Source organism: Saccopteryx bilineata, chromosome 9 (assembly GCF_036850765.1).
Source record: "Saccopteryx bilineata isolate mSacBil1 chromosome 9, mSacBil1_pri_phased_curated, whole genome shotgun sequence".
NCBI lineage: Eukaryota > Metazoa > Chordata > Mammalia > Chiroptera > Emballonuridae > Saccopteryx > Saccopteryx bilineata.
In genome coordinates, this window is record NC_089498.1 from 82079320 (window position 1) to 82099311 (window position 19992).

The 19992-nt window shown below is 54.0% G+C and overlaps 1 protein-coding gene across 9 annotated transcripts in view; it reads left to right on the forward strand.

Annotated features, from left to right (window-relative positions):
* ZMIZ1 (zinc finger MIZ-type containing 1) overlaps positions 1–19992 on the forward strand; it is a 244863-nt gene that overhangs the window by 34998 nt on the left and 189873 nt on the right. For 7 of the 9 annotated variants that reach the window (XM_066243553.1, XM_066243544.1, XM_066243545.1 and 4 more), the window contains exon 2: positions 13791–13907. The gene's annotated coding sequence lies outside the window, so the exon portion shown is untranslated. Of the gene's footprint in view, positions 1–13790; positions 13908–13931; positions 13961–19992 lie in introns of those variants that run through there. The other 2 variants (XM_066243547.1, XM_066243548.1) reach the window with 2 other exon arrangements.

The following is a 19992-nucleotide window of genomic DNA, read 5'->3' on the forward strand; positions in this document are numbered from 1 at the left end:
CCCTGGGGAGCAGGTGACCACTTGAAGGATGGTCACAGGAAATGAGGTGGGAATTCCAGGCTGCCTGTGGTGGGTCAGAGGGACCAGCTTACCATACAAACAGTTGTAGCCTCGTGAAAATCTCTTGGCTTGTCAAAGACTCAGTTTTACCATCTGCAAAATGGGTGTAGTAAACATCAGTGACCTCGGAGGGATGACTAGCCACTGAGGTAGCAAGGAGAGCGGCGGCTGAGCTCCAGCTCGTAGGATGTCTTTGATTTCTGGAGGTTGTCTGCTTCCTGTCCCGTCCAGTTTGCAGCTGGAGTCCAAATTTCAGGAGAGGGCTCTTTTACTGTTGGGGCTTCCTATGAGAGCCACAATCCTGGGCATGGGAGTCCTGCCAAACCCAACTCTGGATGCAGCGAGCCTTCCTGTGGCCTTGGGGACTGGCCCACTGGCCATGGCTTTCTGAGCACCAGCCTCAGGTATGACTAGTGGAGGCGGCAACGAGCTCTCTGGAATCACACCAGCTGTGCGCTTTATTTCGCAAAGAAGAGCTGGCTTTAACTTTCTCTCAGCATTGCTGTGGTTGCTGCTGTGGTTGCTGCTGTTGTGTTGTTGTGGTGGTGTGTGTATGTGAGAGAGAGAGAGAAAGAGAGAGAGGGAGAGGGAGGGAGGGAGAGAGGGAGAGAACTGCTCTGGGCTTTAGAACTGCAGTGGAAAGTAAGGAAAATAGCAGATGCTATATCCATTTGCCACCAAACTGTCTTGAAATGTTATAAATATTTTCTATAAAGACAAGCTTCCCCAGCCCACTGTGTTAGTTACCTCCTCCCTGAGAAAGTGATTCCCCAAAATTAAGACAAATAACCTCTTAAATCACAGTTGTTAACCTCAGGTGTAAAAACCGTTACCATGCTAGCCATGGGTCAGAGAGATTCTGCTCTCAGTGACTCCAGCAGCCACGAGGAAAGAGCTGTGTGCTGACTCAGAAGCCCGGCTCAGCCACTCACTGCCGTGGCACTGCAGGCTGGCGGGCCCGTCTCTCTGAGCCTCTTGTTTCCTCATCTGTGAAACAGAAACATGTTACCTGCCACCTCTCGGAGCCAGCAAGTGTCACTGAGCTGTGCTATGTTCCTCAGAAGAGGTGAGCCAGGAGATGCTCTTCCCCTGCATTAATCACAACTGAGTAAAGCCCTCTGCTCCAGCCCCACGACCCTCTGGCTGTGCTGAGGACAGCGTCCAGTGCCTGGGACACTTGCTGGTCTCTTTTCCAGCAGAGACCTCGGAGCCTCCAGCAGGCGGGCAGCCGAGACGCACATTATTTACCCTCTGGCGTTTGTTTTCATGTCTAACTCCTCATGATGAGCAAGGCTAATTTTGTATTTAAGGTAATAGGATAGTTTTTTTAAAAAAATAAATCTATTTTGGTAAAAACTGTGAATTGATTTTGAGAAAAATATTAAATAAATGACAGTCTACATGGCAGGAGGAAATGACAAAACCAGGAGCTGGTTAGGGGATGTGGGGGCTCTGCAGGTTGTCTGGTGGCCCTTTTCTCTCCTGTTCACCTCTGTGAACCTTTATCTCCACCTTTCATCCCCTCAGAGAGGAATTGGCAGGGAGGGGCCACAGGAAAGACATTCTGGCCAATTGTCTTCCAATGGCACGATACTCAGAGGTGACCACTACATCCAGTAACACAAGGGCCGCGGAGTCCCTCTGCAAGCATAGGTTTGGAAATCCTAGCCGCCCTCCATCGTGATCATGCTCCACCATCCTCCTCAGAGTACTCCTCCACCACGTCTTCACATCTGACTGCAGATCGGGCAGCCCCATGTGCCCCTGGTGTACAGGTGAGGAAACTGAAGCCCAGGGTTGACAAGTGACTTGCTTGAGGTCACACATTCAGGTAATGCAAAGACCTGGCCTGAACCCATAACACTCATCTCGTGGCCACTTTGCCTTCCACTCACAAAAATAGCTTAAAGGACTTTATGCATCCTGGTGTTTAAACGTCATGGGTTCATTTGTTTGTTCAGCCATTCATAATCTTTGTAGCCTTGTGGATTAGAGCTCTGGAGCCAAATGGTCTGCTTTGTATTTCAACCACATCCTGACCACATGACCTTGGGCAGGTCCTCCCCCCCCCCCCCGTGCTTCAATTTCCCCATCTAGGAAATGGACATAAATACCACAAGTGACTACTATGCCAAGTACCATGTTAACAATGTCTGGCTCAGGGTGAGGGTTGAATTCTGCTGGAGGTGGAGGGTAGTGCAGGGGCTTCTGCCCGTGCTGGGCGATCAGGAATTGCAGAAGTGAACAGACGAGAGTAACTCATGGCCTGGTGACTGGGAGTGAGAGGTGGGCGTGCACACCAGGAGAGAGCTTTTTGGGTAGACAGGCGAAGCTAGCTGTGTGCTGGTCTCCACGGGCAGTGGGAGGAGGGACAACACCTGTCAGTCCCACTGCATGGGGGGCATAGAAAAAGGCTTGTCCCTCAGAGGGAGGCCATCGGAACAGGGCTTGCGGAGGGCAGGAGGGCTGCCAGGCGGTGGAGCCTGAGTGTATAAGGGCACGGAGTATGAAATGCGATAGCCCTGGGGTCCAGTCTAGAGCACTGGTTTGGGGGGGGGGGTGGCACTGGCCTAGCCCTAGCCCTGGCAGATAACAGCATCCAGGACTTCTCTGGACAGAGGACAGCTCCCACCCCACCCCCTTGTCACACCTGAAGCCGAGGCCTATGGGCTCCGCTCTGGGGTGGAGTGAGGGTTGAGGAGATTCGGAAAGGCCCTGTTGGTTTGTCCCAGTAGAAGGCAGTGAGAATTTTGCCTGGGAACCTGGTCACCAGTAATTATCTACTGTTCATCGGTGACAAGCCAGATCCCTGGCATCTGTCTGTCTGCCTGCCTGCCTGTCTGTCTCACCTCTCTGCATCTGTCTGTTCAGTGCAATCCAAATAGCCCTTCCTCAGCATGCAGCCATCACAATCTGCTTGCAGGTCTGAAGTTAACACCCCAGCCCACCCGCAGACCTATTTATTCTGCTGTGGGGCATGGAGCCCGCTTATAATCCTACTCACCCCACCACAAGTTATAAATGGTTGTATTATTAATAGTCATAATTAATCAGCATCCATGGAGCATCTTTCCCCTGGGCAGCAAGCAGCCCCAGGAGGTCCATTTCCAGTCCCCACTTACAGATGGGGGATGAGAGGCCAGAACAGAGATGACTCACAGGAGATGCAGCAGGGTCTGTTGACAGCACCCCATTGTTCCGTCCAGAAGTGGACTCCCCCACACCCATCTTCGGCCGCAGCACACCTAAGTCCCGGGTGTGGGTTGCTAGGAGAAGCCTACAGTACTGGAGGTAGGGGGGCAGCACTGAGCTTGTGGGTAAACACCGGGGTCTCTGGCGGGCGAGAGCAGAGGAAGGAGGTAGAATGGAAAGGGCAGAGGGAAGCAGGGCCCAGTGAGTGAGCGGGAGAGGGATCCTATTGGGGACTGAAGATAGGAAAATAGCCTTGGGTAGAGTGGGTGCTAACAGGTGCCCCGCCGCCCGCACCCAGATGGTGGGCCTGGCCCGGATGCTGTCTCCGTTTTGAGCACTGCATTCTAGGGATGACTGAATACTTGCAGCAGTGGCCCCCTGACTGATGGGTCTGTTTTGGACAGGCCTGGCCCACGAGCACAGCGGCAGTGAGGGCCCCTGCACAGTTCGGCAGACAGCTGCTCGCCTGCCTGCTGCCTCGCCCACTCTCCAGGACCCTGTGTGTGCGTGTGCATTACAGCTGGCCACGTTCCTGCTTGGGGGTCCCCAATTCCCCCCAAATGCAGGTGTGTGCTGTTTTGGGTGTGAGCGTGTGTGCAGATGAGCACATGTGTGCCTGATGAACACACGTGTGTCCCTGCAAACACTGGTGAGGGGAGTGCATGCATCTGTGTGAGTGCGCATGTGTATGTTGGTGTCAGGGTGTGATAGGTACATACAGGCAACCACTACCTCATCTTGTTTTTATTGGGTGGATGCAGTCCCCACTCACACACCCACACACTCATACACACATGGTGGTCTGTGTGGCTGGCTGAGACATCCACCCTGATCAGTAAGCTCATCGGTAAGAGTCTGCCGTGGTAACTGAGCGCTGCTGCGTGCTCTAGCCCAGGAGTCCTGCAGGGAAGTGGGGAGGTGGGTTTCTCCTCAGAGCACCTCCGGCCCACCCTGTAGGAGAAGGCTGGGAGGGAGGGACACAGCACCCCACCTGGCCCTTTGCTGTGCTCCTAAGCCACCTCCCTGCCATATCCACAAGCCCACACGTACTGTGCCCAGCCTTGGGGACAGTCCTGTGTCATGTGCGAAGCTCCGTCAGGAGTCAGGCAGACCAGGGCACAAACCGAGGCTCTGTCACCATCGTGTGGCAGCTCCCTCTCTGCTTTGAACAGTATCCACCTCTTGGGGCTGTGGTCAGGAATCCAGGGATAGAGAAGCCACTAGATAAGTCAAGGCTCTTTCTCCATCATCCCTCCATTTTCCTATCTGTAAAATGGTAAGAATGATCCTCACTGGTCATTTTACGAGGCTGTTTTGAGGATCGTATGAAAAAAGGGCTCTGTGAAGGCTGTGGAGTAATGCCCACCATGCTTGTTTCAGCTCTGGGCACACCAGCCGAGGGGCTCTAGGCATGTGGGGGTGGGTGACATGGGGGACCCAGGTTAGACACCTTCATCTGAATCCCTTGCCGTCGCACTCGAGCCTGGTGACGTGGGTGGGTCATTTCATCTCTATCCATATCCCCAGGAACCATGAATTCCTCATTTTCCAGGAGGGCATCTGAATAGTGGTGGTGTGGTGGAAGGGTTTATGGGAAATATGTATTGTGTTTAGCACAGCACTCGACACAGAGCAACCACTCAAGTCAGCAGTATTTGTTAGTGGTTTGCCAACCTTATTGCCATACAGATGGAGTCTTAAGTTTGGAACACAGGTGAATACACAGGGCACGCTGTATTCACATCACATTACAATGTTACCTACGTTTCCAGACCTCGTTTCCATCAGTGGCTGGAAACCCAAGAAGGATCTTCAGGGCAGCTCAGGAGGGCTGCGGTGAAGTGACTTGCCCACCTGCAGGATGTCACCCTAAGGATGGACGTGCTCAGTGCTGACGTCTGCTAGCTCCTGAGAATGAGGGTGCCAGGCCCAGCCACAGCCACTTGGCCACGCGGCTACCCAGTAGGGGGCTGGCAGTCACCTCTGCACCGCCTCAACTGCACCCCAGCTGGCCTGGCACCTGAACGGTGGCCCGGAGGGGGACGGGACGTGTCCTCTGAGAGGGGGAGGACTGCAGACCCTGCTGCAAGCCCGGGTGCTTCCTCCTGCGTGGTGGCACTGATACCCCGGACACCCCCACTATGTATGGGCTCTCTGGTCTGTGCCCCACCTCATGCCAGCAGATGGGGTCCAGAAGACATGCGAAGTACCCGTCGCAGCAAGATTTCACTCAAGAAATGAGCCCCTGCTGCCCAGGCCAGGGCAGGTGACACAGCCAGGGCTGTCAGGGCTCAGCGGCGTGGGGGCCAGTGTGGGCCCAGATGACCAGGGAAGAGAGGCAGGCCAGGCTGGAAGGACAGAAGTATGTGGGCAAAGGTTTGGAGTCGTTCCTGGTAAAAGGCATGCCCTCTCCTGTAAGACATCTGGGTTGTTCTGGCCCAGACTGCCTCAGGTCTCCATGCCCAGTGGCCGTAGGGGTGAAACAGATGGCCAGCAGGGGGCGGGGCCACCCTCAGCCTGAGGCAAGCCCGGCCAAGTGGCCCACATAGGCCAGAGCCTGAGACCTTGGCACCAGCCACTCAGAGCTCTCGACTCGAGAGTTAATGATTCATTTGTGGCCAATTTCTGCTGGCCTTGGCCTGGAAATTCCCAAGCCTGCCCTTCCCTCGCTCCTGGGGCTCCAGGAGCACAGTCTCACTTTCACTTGGCTGAGGACATCTCACCCACTCTCCAGGGAATGGTTTTTAAAATTATAGCAGGAGCGATGCAGGTTAGCCATTAAGAAGAACTTATTCTGGGCTGCAGGCCAGGGGCTGGGGTGGTTGGTGAATGTAGTGAAGTTAGAGTTTCCTCTCTGACCCTGTGCACCAAGTGCTGAGGGAGGGAACCCTGCTGGTGTTCAAGGCGCTTCCCATCCCCCCTTTAGTTCCCAGCAGATGTGAAAAGTGTTGCAGCAGTTACAAGGGGGAAATAGAGCTTGACCCAGAGCAGGACTTGGCTGGTTAGAGAAAGCAATAACACATGCAAAGACCCTGGGGCACGAAAGTCCAGAGGAGCTTGTTCAGGAAGGTTGAGTTGTTTTGTTCTGTCTGCAGTAGAGAGAATGTGAGAGACTTCTAGAACTTTGGATGCAACTCACAGGTGAAGAGTTTAGAGGCCTTGGCAATCTGCCAGTGGGAGATGCTGGCGGTGGGGAGTCAGCGCTGGTACCTGAACAGGGACAGGTGTGTTTGATTTGGGTTTTTGGGCCATTTATCCATTTGTATCTTGATTCTGTGGGTCAACACACCTTTCTTGACAGCCTGCTCTGTGCCAGCTCAGGCCCTAGCCCTGCACAGGTCCTGGACCTGTGTGGAGGTGGACTAGAGGGAAGGAGTCCTGTGCAGCAGTCCAGGTGAGAGGTGACAGGGACTCAGCAGAGAGGTGACAGGGACTCAGCAGAGCCCAGTGCCCTTGGTGTGAGCACAGAGCCGAGCAGAGGCAGCAGGGTGGCTGGTGACTTTCAGACTCACCCAGGCCCGTCACCCCAAGGCAGGGCTATTGAGGCATCCTTGAAGAACTGTGTGTTCCTGGAAGACTGTGGACAAACCCCCTGGAGGTTCCCTGTCCTGTGAATGAAGATCAGCCTGGTCTCACCGAGTCCACACATGCCGATGAGCAGACTGAGGCCCAGAGAGGCTCAGCTCAGGGGCCCCATCTCCTAGACCCGCCTGATGGCACACAGACCACCCCCTTGCACATTTAAGAGCATTTCCCCAAACCAGGCGAAATAGAACAGCCTAGTCCTTTAGGTCTAAATGTCCAGGGATGTGGGCAGGGTTTCCATGATATCTTTCCCATTTTGCAAATTTAATTTCTTCTGATTATTTCTTGACAGTCCCAGGCGTTGGTGGTAAACAATCGCTCTCCCCAGAATGTTTCCCTGTGACAGCAGCTTTCTCTGGTGAAGGTGCTATCAACACTTGGCAGGGCCTCTTCCCAGCTCCCTGCTCCTGAGAAGCTAGAGCTTCTGAAAGGCGTTCAGGAATGCAGCGCTCTCCCTGTGCACTGGTGGGCAGAGGCTGGGCGGGCAGTGGCTGGCGGGCAGTGGCTGGGCGGGCAGGGGCTGATCCTCTTTCTTCCACTCAGCAGCCTGGCCTCAGCCTGGCCTCAGAGCCTCAGATGGCCCCTTGTTGTAGACGGTCCCCAAGCAGAGGGCGGGGGTGGGGGATCGGGTGTCCACTGGCTCCCGCAGCGCTGGGTTTTGAGTCTTTGGCACAGTTGAAGGCAGGAGAGGGCCCATCATCCCCAGCAGCTCTGCCAGGCTTGTCTGTGGCCAGGAGACCAGCAGAGTCCCAGCACTGCAGCCTCCATGGTCTGTGTCATGCTGGCTTAGGTGTCCTGAGTCAGAGCCAGGAAATGGATCTGCTGTGCAGGGGTGGAGGTGCGGCTGCCCCGGGCAGCTGGGGTGAACCCCAACCTCAGGCTTGCCTACGAAGGAGCGGGGGTGGGGGCTGGCTTCATGGATCCCTCCCCTGACCTGGCCTGGATTTGCCTAGAGCCTGGGGAAGAGGCTGAGATGACCGTCGGCTCCCCGCTTCGTCTTTTCCTGTGTCCAGACCACTAACCCCATGTGGCCAGCGACTGACATTGACAAGAAGAATCCAGATAGCTAAGCCACTGTGCCCTTGCCAGGGTTGGACCTGGACTGCTTTCCTGGAATGCCCGTCCAGACTGTCCTCTTCGGCAAAGCCTTCCCGCAGCCCCCTCCAGCCGCAGCTGGCCCGTTTCCCTCTGAGCCACCCTCTGTGGACTCCCGCTGGAACTCCTGTTACAATGTGTGTGATCACGTTTTCCTGCAAAGGGCCCCTCTATTTACCTGTGTGAGTGCTTTGAGGCTGATGTATATGTGTGTATCTTGTCTGCCTGCTTCATAGTAGACACTCTAAAGCAGGCTGGACTTAATTAAGGGGGGTTCCCAAAGGCAGTGTTGGAGTGTCCATTCGTTAATGATGTGGGGAAGAGGGAGGTGGGAGTTTGCAAGCAGAAAGGCTGGCCTCCCTGAGCACCAGAGCCCCTTTGCAGCCTTCGTGGCCTAGTCGCCGGGGGCAGCGGCCCTCCCTGGGCCCATCAGCGGCCCCTCCCTGGGCCCATCAGCCTGTGCCCTCCTTGCTGGCTGATCCAGCTCCCGGGTTGCCCGTGTGATCACTCTCCAGAAAACACCCCAGTGGAAACTGCATGAATGATTGATAAGAGCTGAGAGCTGTTTAATTTTTTCCCCCTGTTTAATGGCTATCAATAATTTAATACGCTCTCTGTATGTTTTTAAGAAATAGCACCCATTTTGCCGTCTCCGGTTTAGCGGGCTAAATGATTTAAGTGTTGGAAATGTGCTCTGAGGATGGAAGCTGAGCTAGTCGGAGGAATCTGGAGGGTGGGGCTGGGGGGCAGGCGGGTTTGGAGCCAGCCAGCAGTATCTTTCTTGGCCTGTGTGTGTGTGTGTGTGTGTGTGAAGGTGGGAAGGAGGGAGGAGGAAGGGGGCGGGTAAAAGCCAGTGCCCCTCTGCTAAGAGCAAGATAATTGCTTTTCCGGGTCTGACTGAGCAGCAGCTGAACAGCTGTCAGCTCCCCCCACCCCACCCCCAGTGCTGAGCTTTCCTGGATGACTCTGGGGGGCGGGGGAGGGAGGCTAGGAAGGAGCTGCTGCTGGTACCCCCATGGCTGAGCACCCCCTCCTCCTGACATATTTGCCCCTTCTAAAGCTTTTAAATCATTTCCATTTTAATGATGCAGTTAGTTTGCTGCTCGTGTGTCTTCCAGATGGGGCAGAGGTGGCGTGGAGTGGGGTCTCAGAATCACTCATCTCAGGCCCCAAAGGGACTTGGAAGGTCATCTGTCAGTGCTCCCCCAAACTTTCCAGATGCAAAGGATCACCTGAGAGGACTTCTTAAAAATTTAAATTTCTGGGCTGCATTCCAGACCCACAGACTGCCATTCTCAGGGGAGAGGCCTGGGAAGCTATGGGTTTAACAAGAGTCCAGGTGATTCTTATCATCAGAGGGGTTGGGGGAAATATAGAGGACACCTCTAGTTTTGGTGCTTATACTACCCACAGCACCACACGGCTGATCCCCTCTGCTTACATGCCTCTGGGGATGGGGTGCTCATTACCTGTGAGGCAGCCCACCCACCTGTGGAAGATTATATCTCCTGCAGGACCGGCTGCCTCTCCTAGGTTATCTGTGTGTCTTTGTTGGACAAGGATCTTCCTTTCTTAACAAAGGAACTGCCCCAGGGTGAGTCCAAGCATAGGAGTGGGGAGGAACTCTCCTCGCCAGGCCTGGGTACCCTTCCCAGGGGCAGGCAGGGGGCACGGTGCTGTGGCCTGCCCCTGGTGGACTGCAGCAGGCACACCATCGTACTGCTGGCAGGCACCCAGTGACACAGTGAGGACCCTGAGGGAGGCAGGAGTGCTGGGCCTCGGAGCTGTCTTGGCCTGTGAGACCAGTCCTCCCACCGCGTAGGAAACTGTGACTAAGCAAGATGGTAGTGGGGGAACTGAGGCCACAGGGGACTTCCCAAGGTTGCACACCCATTGAGGACAGAGCTGGAACTGCAAAGATGGGACAGGAGGCTCAGAGAGGGGCGTCCAGGACTGAGACCCTGCCCGGGTCACGTGAGAGCTGTGGGGGGCAGGAGAGGGCGTCCCCCTTCTGGCTCTGCGCTGATGGAGACTGAAGGTTCTGGACGGCGCCGGTGCCCGTCTGTCTGGCATCGCAGCTCCCCTTTGCTCCACCTGGCTGTGTGCTTGGTTCCAGCAGAGGCTGCAGCACGGCTAGCCAAGCTCACTGTTTTATTTTAACAGATAATTAAGGGGAAAAGAGCGACACACATGTCACAGGTGTCATTGTCCACTGTAAAGCAGAAGACCTCCCCTACTCTGTAGACCCTGTTTGAAACCCCATATTCACCCCCACTCTCAATCTATTTGGGAGAAGCCTGGGTCCAGGGAAGCACTGGCCTACGAACAAGACCTGTGGCGGCTCGTCCCCCCTTCAAACCCTCCCCCCAGACTGCTCTGTTCATCACAGCATTGCTGTAGGGGGTTTCAACCCTGGAGGAGGAGGGAAAGCAGCGCCACTTCTCCCTGAAAGGGCCCCTGTTTTAGAGAGCTCTAAGAGCTGGGGAAACAGAAGGGGAAGACTTAACCCCATGCTCGGGAAGACCCGGCCCCAGAATGAGAACTGTGTGAATATGGACTCCTGAGCAAGGCCTGAGGAGCTCAGGGAAGGCTTCCAGGAGGAGGTGCCACCTGCCTACAGTCTTGAAGCACAGTAGGAAGGGGAAGGGCATCCCAGGTGCAGAGGTATGAAGCACCACTGAGAGTGTAGAAAGGAGTTGGGTGAAGCAGGCAGGCCAGGGCAGGGCTGAATTTGGTACATGGGGTGGGCAGGAAGCCACAGAGGGTTGGTTTGTTTTTAGCTTCTATTGAAATGTTACCTGCATTCGGAAAAATGTGCATATCCTAAGTGTAGCTTGACAAATTGTCATGAAATGAACATACTCATGTATCTATAATACAGATTAAGAAACAGAACATTCCAGCCCTGGCCGGTTGGCTCAGTGGTAGAGCATCGGCCTGGCGTGCAGAGGTCCCGGGTTCGATTCCCGGCCAGGGCACACAGGAGAAGCGCCCATCTGCTTCTCCACCCCTCCCCCTCTCCTTCCTCTCTGTCTCTCTCTTCCCCTCCTGCAGCTGAGGCTCCATTGGAGCAAAGATGGCCCGGGCGCTGGGGATGGCTCCTCAGCCTCTGCCCCAGGCTCTCGAGTGGCTCTGGTCGCAGCAGAGCGATGCCCCGGATGGGCAGAGCATCGCCCCCTGGTGGGCAGAGCGTTGCCCCTGGTGGGCGTGCCGGGTGGATCCTGGTCGGGCGCATGCGGGAGTCTGTCTGACTGTCTCTCCCCGTTTCCAGCTTCAGAAAAATACCAAAAAAAAAAAAAAAAAAAAAAGAAACAGAACATTCCAGACCCTCTAAACCCCCTTATGTGCTTCCTGCCAGTTTGCCAAGTCATTGTTACCTCCTCAAGGATAATGACTATCCTGATTTCCAGTAGCCTACTATCAGTAATCTATTGCTGCTCCAAACCACCCCAAAACTTAGTGGCTTAAAACAAAGAATCACCATTTACCGTATTCCCCATGTATAAGGAGCACCCCTTTTTGAAAAGTTTGGGGTCTAAAAACTGAGTGCGTCATATACAGTGGTTGTGGCATTTCAAATGCCATAGATGTAACTGAGGACGAGGCAATGTATGAAGACAGTGCTTCATCATCAGACACAGGTGAGGACAAGCTAATGGGTGGAGTTTTGATAGTGACGAGGAGTTGTATGAATTTCGTGATGACTAAAACTTGAGTTCAATAACTTTATGTAATACTTTTTTTCCCCCCAAATTTTGGGCCCCCAAATTAAGGTGCGTATTCTACATGGGTACATCTTCTACATGGGGAAATACGGTACTCTGTCTCCCAAGTCTGAGCTTTGCCTGGGCAGTCCTCTCCTAGTTTCCCCTGGTGTCATGTGACTCCAGTTACCTGCAAGGCCGGCTGGACGGGAAGGTTGAAGAAGGCCTTAGTCACATCTGGCAGTTGGTGCTGGCTGTTGGCTGGGTGGCCTCAAGTGTTTTCCATCCCCCAGTAAGGCAGACAGCTTCCCTGACATGGGCAGACAGTGTTCTAAGAGGGTCAAGACCAGAAGCAGCAGGACCTCTACAGGCCTAGTCTCTACAGGTCACAAAATGCCATTTTTTATCAAACTTATTGGTCAAAAGTCTCAAGCCCAGATTCACAGGTGAAGACTAGAACTCTGCCTCTTGATAGAAGACGCTGCAGAGAATCCATGGACATATTTAGTCCACCACAAGCACAGAGTAGTAGTTTTGCCTGTTCTTGACCTTTATCTATAATAAGTGGACCTCTCTTAAGCATGTTCTCCACTGTGTCTGGGTGTTTGGTCAACGTTAAGTTCGTAAGATTTATCTCTGTTGTTGCATGTAGTCGCAGACCACTCGCTCTCATTGCTGTGTGGTATTTCATCATGTGCACACAGCAGTTTCTCTCTTCTGTAGTTGAGAGTTACTTGGGAAGTTTTCGTTTCTGGCCGTTATGAATGGCACTGCTGTGAACACAGTGGCACGTGACTTTTGGTGGCCACATACTCAGGTTTCAGTGCAAATGGAAATAAACGCTGGGTCCCTGAGAGACCACATGGGAGGAAGTACTCTCAAACTGTTCTTCAAGGTGGTGAGCAGCGTGTATCCCTCCAGCAGTGTTTGGAAGGTCCCAGAGGGCTTTGTGGAGGGGAGTGAGGTGGTCAGCAGGGCTTTGGAAAAAGCCCCCAAGCTGCTGATGGATGGGGGGATATCTCTGACTGGTGCTCCCTGTAATGTCCCCTCTTGACTCTGCCCTAGCCTCAGGCCTCCAGGTTGGAGGAAGAAGGGCCGTCGGATTCGATGGCGTTATTCTGAGAGTGACCTCTCCTACTGTACTTTTAACCAGCCTGGGGTCCTCCCAGAGGGAACTGTAGAGGCCTACATCCATGCCTGCTCCAGGCAGTGGGCAAAGCTGGGGGACTCGGGTTCTAACCTTCCTGTGGGACAATGGGAGGAAACCCTCCCCTTAACAGGGCCTTGGTTTCCTCATTTGTAAAATGACAGACAAGAGTATCAACCTCACCAATCTCTCTCTCACCAGCCTGAACCCTGTATTCCAGAATCTAATGGGGAATGGCCTCAGGAGGCTTCCTGATTTCAAGTTCTATGTCATTCAGCCAATTTTTTTCAGCTTGTTCACAGAATACCTTCGCTGCACCACTTATCAGTCGCTCATTCATTCATTCATTCATTCATTCATTCATTCATTCATTCATTTATTGATCCATCCATCAAGTAGTCTATATGGCCTCGCTAGCATCAGAGGCTAGAGAGAGAAACTAGACTTCATTCCTAATGTCCAGCAGCTCTGCCCAAGGAGGAGACTGGCCTCTAGAGAGCCGGAGGAGACATGGTCAGCTAGGCCCAGAGCCACTGGGGAATGAACAAGGAAAGAAGTGTCAGGTCAGAGAGGGTTCTGCAGGGGCATCTAAGCAGAGCCTCAAGGGCCAGCGGGGCTCTGAAGGACGGAAGTGTGGGGAAAGGCTTGCGGCAGAGTACCCAGCACGCTCCTCGGCTAGGGGCCTGTGTGACCGGGCTGCCTGCAGCACTGTGGTGGGCGGTGCCGGCTTGGCTGTTGCTTGGGGTACAGGGAGGGTATGGCGGGGCTGACCTCACTGCTGGGCTTGTTCTGCGCTTCTGATGCAAAGTTTGGGAGATGGGCCTTTATTGGGAGGCTGTGGAGCAGCATCCAGTTTCTAGGGTGGCTCTACTTCTGTGGGCCAGCTCAGCTGTCCAGGAAATGGCCAGAGGGGCCTAGGCAGGTGGGGCCTAGATGTCAGGGAAGAGGGTACAGGCCGCCCACCAGGTCAGACTTGGAGCTCACTGTGCCCTCTCCTCTCTCCACAGGACTTTGCTGTGCTCAGCCCAGTTGGACTGCCAGGACCGTGGCTTCCTTACCCCTGGCTCATCTTCCTGACTCTCTTGGCAGCCTCACGTACTGACCGTGGGCAGAGGCCTTAGTGGGTAAGCAGTGTGGGCTGGCCCCTCCCACTGTGTGACTGCTGGTGGGGGCCCAGGTGAGCGGCTGGTGTAGTTCCGGGTCTGGAAATCCAGAGCTAGATTCTCATTACTGGGGAATTCGGAGGAGGGGCTAACTTCTCAGTGTTCGCATCGTCCTTGGTCTCTTCCTCTTGGAGGGAGCCAGACAGGGGAGGTCAGTGCGCCCCGGAGCAGGATGTGGACGTTCGGTTTGATTCTGTTGCCAGCTCCCAATGTTGCTTTGGGTAGCCCTGTCACTCCACGGCTGGGATCCTCGGTTCTCTCATCACATACATGAGGATGATAATCTGACATTCTCTAACATTTTGGGCACATACCTCTGTGCCAGGCCCTGTGCTAAGTACTCCATCGTTATTGACATTTTTAATCTTCACAACAACTTTGTGAAGCAGATGCTGCTATCATCCCCATTGTACAGGTGGCAACACTGAGGCTTACGGTTGGGAAGTGACTTACCCAAGGTCACACACCTGGCTGAGCCCCCATGGGGGTTAATTCCAGGTCTGTGTGGATCCAGTGCACCAGCTCGTAACCCTTGTATTATTCTGCCCCTGGTGTTGGCCTCTGGTAGCCTCTTCTGGGGCCGGGGACAGGATGATCATGGATGTCCTCAGAAATACTAAATCCTATTCCAACTCAAGGCAAAGGGAGAGAGCTTTTACAAAGTGACAGTGGCTGCTAGGTGCCTGGGTGTGGGTGTGATGTGACATGAACCAGACCTGGCCTCTGGGTTCCTGCAGGAGTACCAGGGCCCCTTCTAGAGGAGGGTTATGTTGGCTCGATACGCTCTCTCTCCCTCTGCCTCCCAAGTTCAGTTTTCCAAGCCTGTATTAACTGCTCGCTGTCTGCCAGGCCTGTTGTCAGATCCTGGGTTACAGGGATAAGGGTGTCCTGTTCTGTGCTCTGGAGAGAGGGGTGGGAGCCAGGAGATCATTACAGACGTGGAATGTGGAGTGGACAAGGGTCACAGGTTAGAAAGGGCTTTCTTGGGGAGGTGACCCAAAAGTAAGTAGCACTGTGGGAAGACTAGAGCAGAGATGGGTGGGAGAGCTTCACAGGATGGGGGATGACGTTGGCAAGGGGATGGGAAAATCATTAAGGGCCACAAGTGCCCAGCTTAAGAATTAAATCCCGGCCCTGGCCGGTTGGCTCAGTGGTAGAGCATCAGCCTGGCGTGCAGGAGTCCCGGGTTCGATTCCCGGCCAGGGCACACAGGAGAAGCGCCCATCTGCTTCTCCACCCCCCCCTCCTCTCTGTCTCTCTCTTCCCCTCCCGCAGCCAAGGCTCCATTGGAGCAAGGTTGGCCCGGGCAATGGCTCTATGGCTTCTGCCTCAGGCGCTAGAATGGCTCTTGTTGCAACAGAGCGACGCCCCAGATGGGGAGAGCATCACCCCCTGGTGGGCATGCCAGGTGGATCCCAGTCAGGCGCATGCAGGAGTCTGTCTGACTGCCTCCCCGTTTCCAGCTTCAGAAAAATACAAAAAAATAAATAAATTAAAAAAAAGAATTAAATCCCAAGGGCAGTGGGGAGCCATGGAGGGTTCTAAGTCAGGTAGTGGCCTATTGAAGGTGTTTGCTTTGAAGGAGGCAGTGGAGAGTCCCTAGCTAGAAGCAAGGAGACTCGTGGGACTATGCCAAGATCACAGTGAGAGGTCAGAGGCCTCAGCGAGGGCCTGAGAAATGGGAGTGGATAAGGAGTGAGAATCACAGAGACTAATGCAGGGAAGTTGGCCAGATTTGCAATTGGCTAGTTAGGGACGGGGAGACATGAGGGTAGGAAAGCTGCCATCATGCAGGATGAGGATAAATGTTAAAGTCCTGAGTCAGTGTGGTAGTTTGGAATCCAGGAAGGCTTCTTGGAGGAGGAGGACCAGGTTGTAGCCCAGAATGTCTCTGAGAAGGCTGAGATTTTCATGAAGTGCAAGGCAATTGGGGTGGCATAGTTACATAGGGGCACAATATTACAATATCATCATCTAGAAGTCCAGATACATGTACAAGTCCCAAGGATTCTTTGAACCCACAGTCATACCTGTGTCTAGGAATACATGTGTACTGCATATTTATGCACACAGACACACATGTGCTGTAAACCTGTCCATGCATGCTACAGGTAGACACATGTGCAAGTATACATACACATGAATGGCAGTGAGTGCAAAAACACAGGCTCCCTCACATGCATCTACACACAGACATCACTCAGGCATGCTAGACATTCACATGTGCTCACAGACTTGCATGCACACACACACTCACAGACACATGTTCACAAACTTCTGTATTTGATGCTCCACACAGATACACAGACACAGGTTCTCATAACACATGGCATTCCCACACACACAGGGACGTGCTAACAGGCACACGCCAGGAGAGATGTTTCCCCAGGAAAAGGGGCTGTTCAGGGGCTGCTGGCTTCTCACCTGCCAGAGCTTCCAGCAGTTCCCATGGTTGCTGGGCAGGTCTGGGCCAAGGCTGAGCCCCGTACACTCTGTGTGTACCTCAGGAAGGGTGTTTGAGAGGAGCGCTGTGGCCATGCTTGCCCTCTCTGGGCCTCGGCTTCCTCATGTGGAAGCAGAAACGGTCACCATCCGCCCCTACCTCCTGGACAGGGTGGTCATGAAGATTAGTGGCTACACCGTACAAGTGCTGAGAATAGTTCCTGGACTCTTCAGGGCTTTAACAGATTGGAACTGTGATTTATACAAGAACGCAGGTTATGGCTGTGGTTGCCAGGGGATGTCTGTGGGTCCCTGCTCCCAATTGCCTGCAGACTCCATCCCAGATCCTTGGAGCACCCTCTGAGTCTGGCGGGGCCTGTGTCACCCCTGCTCCACTGGTACTGACCGTTGGTTCCTGAGGCATTGGGGTCTGTGGTACCCATTTTGTTACTCCAGCCTCACTAGAGTCCCCACGGGGGGACTGGCACATTACCTACATGGGCTCACTAAATATACCCAAGAACCCTGAGAGGGAGGCCTCACCAAACAACGTCCAGATGAGGAAGCTGAGGCACAGGGAAGGTTGGTGAGGTCCTCAAGGACACCTGCTACCTCATATTGGAGCTGAACTCTAGTCCAGGTCCTTGGAGATCAGAATTTGTGCTCTTTTCTCCACCAAGCTCCCTTCGGGGATAGGTCATTTCATACCCACTTTGCAGATGAGGAAACTGAGGCTCTTAGTGGGTGAGCCTTACAGCCAGGAAATGACAGCTGCATCCCAGATTCAAGGATTCCTCTTCCCTTTCCTTCCTATTCCCAGCAGGGCCCCTCCAAGTTGGAGGGCATTCCCAAGAGGGGTCTTTGGGTTACCTGGGTTTTAGCCTGACTCAGAATTCACAGGCAAAAAAGTACCCATGTCTTTACAATAAAAAGATGGTTTATTCTCTGGGACCCACTATCTGGACAAGATCTAGTCATTTCCTCTCTGAAACCATTTGTAAAATGTCCTTAGTGTGGTCCTTTGGAAACATGGCCAGTGCAAATTATGTAGCTAGTTCTAATTCTAGGAGCTTCTGCCAGCCACTGCTGGGGAGGGGGAAGAGCCAGTGAATGGACTTCCACTGCTCTAGGGCTTCACAAGAGCCAGCTTCTTGCCTGGTCTTCCTTTTCCTTTGACACCAACCTAGCAACTTTCTCTTCAGCTGTCAGTACGCAACTCACCTGTCACCTCCTGGAGATCCTCCCCAGAGGCCTGCAGTTCCATCCTAACTGAAGGCCCAGGGCATTGTGGGAGACTGGCTTGGCCCCTGCTAAGGAGCTCTCACCCCTGACCCAGGAGTGGCCTCAGAGGTGTCTGCAGTGCTGGAAGGGGCTTGGTGGAGCCCGGGGCCTGGCCAGCTGGAGCAGACAAGCCCCAGCCCTGCTCCGTCCTGCAGGTCGCTTGGCCCAGTTTCCCTAGTCAGGTAGACTGCAGCCAAGTGTACATGGTCCCAAGACAGGCCAGTCCCGTCAGGCAGAGGTGAGAGGTCCCCAGCTGGTCTCAGCTGTAACAGCAGCAAAGGCTGGACACAGTGAAGTTTGTTTCACCGAGGGTATGACAGCTGTCCCCTATGGCTGGCACTTTGTAAAAGGCATTCAGACCCCTTTGGTGGGTGAATGTAGAGGGCACTGGCATGCTTCACGGCATCGACTCTGGGCCGAGGCTTTGGGGTTTTCCCGCTCTGCCATTCTTCCCTTTGTGACTTCAGAATAGTGACTTAATCTCTCTGGGCCTCATTTCCTGACCTATGAAGTAGGAACAATATAGAGTCTACCTCACTGAGTGATGAAGAATTCAATGAAGTAAGCCGCTTCAGTCCTCACAACCAGCCTGGAACGTGGTCAGTACTCTATGTGAGTGAATTGGTGAGGGGCCAATAGATGGGGTGAGTGACAGAGCCGGCCCCAGGGCTGTGACCACACAGGCTAGTGACATGGTTGGACTGTCATTTTAAAAAGGCTGTAGGGGACAGCAGGGATTGGGGTTAGGCCAAATTTGGGTTTCATCTGAGGCAATACCAAACAGCTGTTGATTAGAGCTCTGTGGGCGGGACCTGAGGTGACAGCCACACTCTCTGGCCAGCCCCTACAGCCCCTGGTTTGTGGCTTTGTGCTGCCAGCATGTGCCCTCTGCTGTCAGTCAGCAGACTCCAGGGTTACATGGGTGCGAGGCAGGTTGGGGGCTGGTTGCAAAGACCTTGAATGGCAGGCCCAGCTCATACTAGTCCTAGCCATGGCTACACAGAGATGGGATTCCAGGGGTCCCATGTGGCATGCCTGTCAGTCTTCAGCACCAGCTGAGAATGCACACCCCCCCTCCCTGCCTGGAATTTGTTGCCCATAGCCTTTGCAGCCTGCCTGACCCTGAAACCCCTGCCCCAGGCTGGAGCTGCAAACAGTCTACAGCCTACTGGTCAGCTCTGCCCCGATGGAACACTGTCAGGGTGAGTAGGATAGGGCTGCTATCCTAGCGCAGGACTTTCTTTCCAGCCTCAGTCCTGCTGCAGACCTTCCTTGTGACCTTGGACAAGTCCCTGACCCTTCCTGGGCCGTGTTTATTGGTCTGTAAAACCAGAGGGCTGGGACAGGTAGGGGTCACAAATTACAATATCAAGGGTCCCGATAACTCAGGGAAGCTTGGGAATATCCCACCATGCAAATGAGAAACTCAAAGCCCAGAGAGGTTAAAACGTATGCAGGGTTACAGAACTATTGGTGCAGCTGGGTTTCAGCCCAATCTTATCTGAAACCATTCTATGTGTTTTCCCCACTACAACGAAATTTGCTGTGTGACCCATTTACTTCATCAGCCAGCGTGTGTTATGCTAGGCATTGGCATCCAAAAGTAAGTCTACATTTCAGGAATTGCATTTTAGGTGAGCACAGCACCAGGCTCGGGCAAAGTCATAGAGTTTCCAGTGTAGAGCCTGTTAAGTGGGCGAAGGCAGTAGAAGCTGGGAGGATCAGCACTTCCCTGATACTGGAGGCAAGCAGGGAAGACTTCCTGGAGGAGGGGGGCTGGATCCCTATACAGTAGAGTGGAGGTGTAGGGCCTTCCTGGGGGTCTCTGCACACATTGGTGGGTAGATTGGGAGCTCAGCTCAAGAGAAAGATTTGCTCGGCCACAGCTGGACGCAGGTGCTGAGGTAGCTCCTGAGGTTCCTCCAAAGCTGGGCCTCAGAGTCTGACCTTGATCCTGCAGAGTGGAGAGCCCTGAGGGCCTGTGGAGGGCTGGGCAAAGAGAGCTTACCTCCACCCACGAGCTGGGGCTCATAGCTTACCCAGAGACCAAGGCTCTACCCGGCCCTCTTCAGCACCCTGGTTCTTCTAGGGTCTCTCCTGGACCAGGGGCTGGAGCTCTTTATCAGGGAAAAAGCCAGCCTTCCAAAATGCTGAGATGTGAAGCAGCCCAGGTGCCACCCTCCGTTGCCACTGTTTGTGCCCCTGCCTGATGTCAGCATGACCTCAGACCTGGGATGGGGTTGGAAGGGAGACATGGATGAATCTGTTCAGAAATGTGATGGGAACAGAGGCCCAGAGACCACCTCAGGGTCACACAGCATCA